The 6,000-nt window shown below is 41.6% G+C and overlaps 1 protein-coding gene across 2 annotated transcripts in view; it reads left to right on the top strand.

Moving 5' to 3' along the window:
• The first annotated feature begins 1,621 nt into the window (after positions 1–1,621).
• LOC115210962 (origin recognition complex subunit 5-like) overlaps positions 1,622–6,000 on the top strand; it is an 82,385-nt gene continuing 78,006 nt past the window's right edge. For both annotated transcript variants that reach the window (XM_036501958.1, XM_029779785.2), the window contains exon 1: positions 1,622–1,674. The gene's annotated coding sequence lies outside the window, so the exon portion shown is untranslated. The remainder of the gene's footprint in view (positions 1,675–6,000) is intronic.

The raw sequence follows: 6,000 nt of genomic DNA, 5'->3' as shown, positions 1-6,000 counted from the left end.
CGGCCATGCTGAAGCACCGCCTTTAGTTGAACAAATCGACCCCAGAACATATTCTTTGTAAGCCTAGTACTTATTCTATCGGTTTCTTTTACCGAACTGCTAAATTACGAGTACGTAAACACACCAACATCGTATATATATATATACGCAGACTTTCAGTTTCCGTCTACCAAATCCACTCACAAGGCTTTGGTCGGCCCGAAGCTATAGTAGAAGACACTTGCCCAATGTGCCACGCCGTGGGACTGAACCCGGAACCATGTGGTTGGTAAGCAAGCAAGCTACTTACCACACAATATTAAAGCGTTCCGTTTTGTGTTGCGAAACAAAGGACCGCCTGCCAAAACAGTACGGTTTCAATCCCGAACACACGTGCGTGCGTGTGTGTGTGTGTGTGCGTGCGTGCGTGTGTGTGTGTGTGTGTGTGTGTGCGTGCGCATGTGCCACCAAAACACCTCCCCCACGCCACTGCTTAATCCTAACTTAACGCTTCGGCAAAAAAAAAACCGATAGAATATGTATCAAACCCCACCAAAACAAAACCGAGTCTGGAGTCGATTTCTTCAACTAAAACCCTTCAAGGCCGTACTCCAGCATGGCCGCGGTTCAGTGCCTGAAACAACTAAAAGCTATAGATCTTTCCTACCATAGTTGATAGAACGGGTCTGCTTCTGCCGGCGATATCTCCATGATAGTCGTGCCAATATATCCTAGAATTACATAACTGGAGAATAACTGGTGAATTTATTAAATGTAGCCAAGTGTATCGTCTCATTTACTTTCGATCCATTCAACATTACAGAAATGGGAATTAATTATTGTGAGAATCTTATGAATGCTTGTGGACTCCTAAGTTTCATAACTTTATTAATATAGAATATCTGTAGAAATAACCTAAACAAAATATATATTTCTTTACTGCCCATAAGGGGCTAAACATAGAGGGGGCAAACAAGGACAGACAAAGGGATTAAGTCGATTACATCGATCCCAGTGCGTAACTGGTACTTAATTTATCGACCCCGAAAGGATGAAGGGCAAAGTTGACCTCGGCGGAATTTGAACTCAGAACGTAACGCCAGATGAAATACCTATTTCTTTATTACCCACAGAGGGGACAAACATAGGGGACAATACACAGAGGGGACAAACATAGGGAACAATACATAGGTATTAAGTCGATTACATCGACCCCAGTGCGTAACTGGTGCTTAATTTATCGACCCCGAAAGGATGAAAGGCAAAGTCGACCTCGGCAGAATTTGAACTCACAACGTAACGCAGATGAAATACCGCTAAGCATTTCGCCCGGTGCGCTAACGATTCTGCCAGCTCGATGTCACTGAAACTTCTCGCTTTGCCATTGTCCAGTCCCGACTGTCTTCTTTTTATTTTTCTGTGCATAGTCTACCTAGGACTAGTTTAACCATCGAGTCTTCCCTTTTTATTTTTATAGTATTTTATTTAAGATTATATATAGAGAGAGAGATTACGGCGTCTTATTCAAGGAAGATTCGGCTGCTATTTCTATATTGAATAACCATGAAGAGGATTCCACCGTGATTAATATTACTTCCCTTGAAAACTAACTTCTTCTATTTAAAGTCGTTAATCACTCTGACCAATCAGAAAGCTCAGAAGTTGGTGTTCGTAAAAATTCCGCGAAAATCTTTGGTAAGTTGTTATTTGTTCGAATTTTAATTGAAATAATTATTTCTTGGTTAGTTGTCTCTTTTCGTTGCTTATGTCACAGAAATAATTATTTAATGGTGTTGGGTTTTTTTTCTTCTCTGTAGAATTTATCTAGAGCTAAACTTTCTGAAATCGCTTCAGCCCAATTTCAAACAAGTCGTACATCACAATTCTGCTAATGCCAGTGTATAACCACCGCTGGTCACTCTTTGCAGGAATTGATAGGACTGTAAACAAATATGTGTTTATAATATAAATATATATGCGTGTGTGTACGATAGCATTAAACTAAAATATTGTTAAAATCTGTCCCTCCTGTGTTGTCTTAAAAATATATGCTTAAAATACGTCCCTGTTTGTTCAAGACCTTCCGTCAGTGTTACTCTGTGCAACTTAGATACAAACTAACAAAACCCCTCATGTCAAAAGCTCAGTCAGGGCCTACCATGGTGTACGTACACGGCGCCCCACCCCACCTCACTCCCGATTTTGTTTCCTCTAACTTCCAGAAAAATGGGTACTTATAAAATTTTCTACAAATATTCTCCAGATGGTACAGATTGCGATTATATCAGAATTTAATGTGAAATTATTTATTTTTTCCGAAGGTTGGGTAGCGAGTTTCGGAAAATATACACGAGTTGGCTTTGTTTCCTCGTATCTTTCAGGAAAATGTGAATTTTTAAATGAATTTTTCTTCAAATGTCTTTTAGAGTGTGTAGAGTACGTTTATGTTTTTTTCGAAATTTCAAGCTTCATTTTATAGGTATGTATATGAGTTGTGTGTCAGTATGTATGTATACGAGCCAGCCAGATTTTATTTTTCCTATTAAATTCTGATTTAATCGTAATCTACAAAAAAGTATTTGTAGGAAATTTCATAATTACCCATTTTTCTGAAAGTTATGAGGGAGCAAAGTTGACACGTAAACTTTTAAAAAACACTCCATCCCACCCTCGGAAAAAAAATATTTTCACCACAAATTCCAATATAATAGGAATTAAAACCGTCTGAAGCCTATTTGTAGAAAATTTCATTAAAATAGATATCTAATCTTCTGGAAATTATGAGGAAGCAAATTCAGAGGTGGGGCCTGATTGTGTAGGTATGCCCCTATCACTGCAAGCTCAGTGAATGGTCCTATGGATGTCTGGTCTTGAGGCCCCTTATTGTGAGAGGCTGGATCTCTCTCGGAATCTTTGTGCCTGGTGTGGCCAGCTTAACTGCTAAATGATTAAGTTTGCAACTATTCAGGCTGTGTGGTAAGAAGCTTGCTTCCTAACCACATGGTTCCAGGTTCAGTCCCACTGCGTGGCACCTTGGGCAAGTGTCTGCTACTATATCCTCAGACCGACCAAAGCCTTGTGAGTGGATTTGATGGGTGGAAACTGAAAGAACCCTGTCGTATATATGTGTATATATATATATATGTGTGTGTTTGTCCCCCTAGCATTGCTTGACAACCGATGCTGGTGTGTTTACGTCCCTGTCACTTAGCGGTCCAATAGAATAAGTACTGGGCTTACAAAGAATAAGTCTCGGGGTCGATTTGCTCGACTAAAGGCGGTGCTCCAGCATGGCCGCAGTCAAATGACTGAAACAAGTAAAATGAAAAAAAAAGAAAAGATATATATATATATATATATATACACACACACACACATATGCATGTGTAGTATGTATATGTGCATATAAATATATATGCATCTATAGTGTGTGTGTATGTATGTATCATCGTCATCGTTATTTGTATATATATATATCACACATACACATATAGACACACAGAGTGTTCAGGCTAAATTTGACAGTTTGCTTAAAAGGGAAAGCTACTCCAATAGCCCCTGCCTAAATAAATGTGTCCCTGGGAAGATCTTCAAGCACCTCCTTGATGTTCATCACCATTTCAGCCTTGGTGTCATTTTCAACTGCATCCCACATATAATAATCCTTGGGATTCCAATTGGGGTGGAATTAGGTGTCCAGAAATTGGAGCTGGTAAAGTCATAGAAATTCTTAGACAATCACTTTTGACTCTTTCTGGAGGAATGGCAAGGAGCTGATTCCTGTAGCCACACCTATGGCCTTCCATCGACCACAACTGCTGAAGATGGAACATTTAATTGTGGCATTAACCCTGCATCATCTTAATCTTTCCACAGCTGATTCGGGGCCCAAGTTTTTCTCTTTTGATCTTGCTGTTCCTCTCTTGTTTCTGCAAACAGGCTGACGCCATTAGTCTCCCCTACAGCCCTGCATTGCTTTCTACCAAACAAGAAGCAAAAGAGCCTTCAGTTAGATGCAGCCTTAACAGATGCCAGTAACGATGCTAAACTTGTGGTTACCATTATCTGTCCTGACACACAATCTAAGGTCTTAGTACAGATTCTTGAAGATGCTGAGGTACTGTTGGGGTGTACCACATACTTAGGTGATCTTCCCTTATGATTTCCAATAGATGCTATCAAAGAATCTGAAATTGCTTGACAGGACCTGCTGGAACTTTCTGCAGTTCTACAATGTTGCTCAGCACAGGAGTTGCTGGTACAAAATCGCATTTGTTCTCGGTGTTGCATCGATGCCTTGTCAAAGTTTATTCAGTGTAACACATTGTGAACACTATTTCCTCGTTCACTATGATTCACTTTATACCAGGTCCACTACAATGACCTGGCTCTGCCTAAAGGTCACACATCATCATCATCATCGTTTAACGTCCGTTTTCCATGCTAGCATGGGTTGGACGGTTCGACCGGGGTCTGGGAAGCCAGGAGGCTGCACCAGGCTTCAGTCTGATCTGGCAGTGTTTCTACAGCTGGATGCCCTTCCTAACGCCAACCACTCCGTGAGTGTAGTGGGTGCTTTTAACGTGCCACCAGCACGGAAACCAGTCAAGGCAGCACTGGCATCGGCCACGTACGGATGGTGCTTTTCAGGTGCCAGGGTATACTCTCTCAGATGCTTTTTGATTCACATCATCATCATTTAACATCTGCTTTCCATGCTGGCATGGGTTGGGCAGTTCAACTGGGGGTCTGGGAAGCCAGGAGGCTGCACCAGGCTCCAATCTTGATTTGGCAGTGTTTCTAAAGCTGGATGCCCTTCCTAATGTCAACCACTCCGAGAGTGTAGTGGGTGCTTTTTACACACCACCGGCACAGGGGCTAGAGGGGACTGGCATCGACCACATTTGGATAGTGCTTTTATGTGCCACTGGCACATTGTTTTAAATTAATTGTGCTGGGTAGGTGTGAGAGGTTGCATCTCTCACAGAATCTTTGTGCCTTGTGTGGCTAGTTTAAATGCTAAATGATTTAAGTTTGCGACCATTCAGGCTGTGTGGTAAGAAGATTGCTTCTCAACCACATGGTTCTGGTTTCAGTCCCACTGTGTGGCACCTTGGGCCAGTGTCTTCTACTATAGCCTCAGACTGACCAAAGTCTTATAAGTGGATTTGATAGATAGACACTGAAAGAAACCCATTGTATATATGTGTGTTTGTGTCTGTTTGTCCCCCACCCCCACTATTACTTGACAGCAAATGCTGGTGTGTTTACATTCCCATAGCTTAGCGGTTCAGCAAAAGAGACCAATTTGGGTCAATTTGTTCAGCTAAATGCGGTGCTCCAGCATGGCCACAGTCAAATGACTGAAACAAGGAAAAGAAAAAAATTGAGGTTGTAAACTTCACTGAAGCCAGCTGTATGTGTGTTGGTTATCTCCCTTGTTAGCTCCCTCTAGAAACTCCCATGAAAGTTTCGACTATTTTACATATTTTTAGTTCAGTTTAATATCTCAGTTTTTTTGGGTTTTTTTTTCATGAAGTGGTCAAGGGAGGATAAAAATGGAGAAAATCAGAGACCATTCATTGTAGCTGCAGTCCTGACTAATGCATATTGTGTTGGCTGAACTGGCCTGAGTAGCAGCGCAATACCTTCTTATGACTTGATGAAAGAAAGGGACAGTGAGTCAGTGATCTTGAATGAGGTGTGAGCCAACAAGAGTGTAGGGGTATAGCACTAGGGAAACTGGTTTGGATGGGGCCAAGCAATGACATGCAAAGTTTCATGGCTGGAGCTCTGGAGAGTGGAGCCGTACTGGACCCATCGAACTTGGTCCCCACTAACTTTGCTACCATAGCTGAGGAAAAAGTATCTGGAGGAGAAGAACAGGATAGATTGCTGTGTAGAAGTAGCAAGAATATCTGGAGAGAGTGAGGAATGGTAAGAAATGGTGTAGGAGTGCAAAGGTTGAGGTGAGTGGGGGAAGTCTGTGATAAAATATGAATTGGGTGGAAAGTAGTTGAA

The sequence above is a fragment of the Octopus sinensis genome, linkage group LG4 (genome assembly GCF_006345805.1).
Source record: "Octopus sinensis linkage group LG4, ASM634580v1, whole genome shotgun sequence".
Lineage (NCBI taxonomy): Eukaryota > Metazoa > Mollusca > Cephalopoda > Octopoda > Octopodidae > Octopus > Octopus sinensis.
This window is presented reverse-complemented; position numbering and strand designations above follow the sequence as displayed.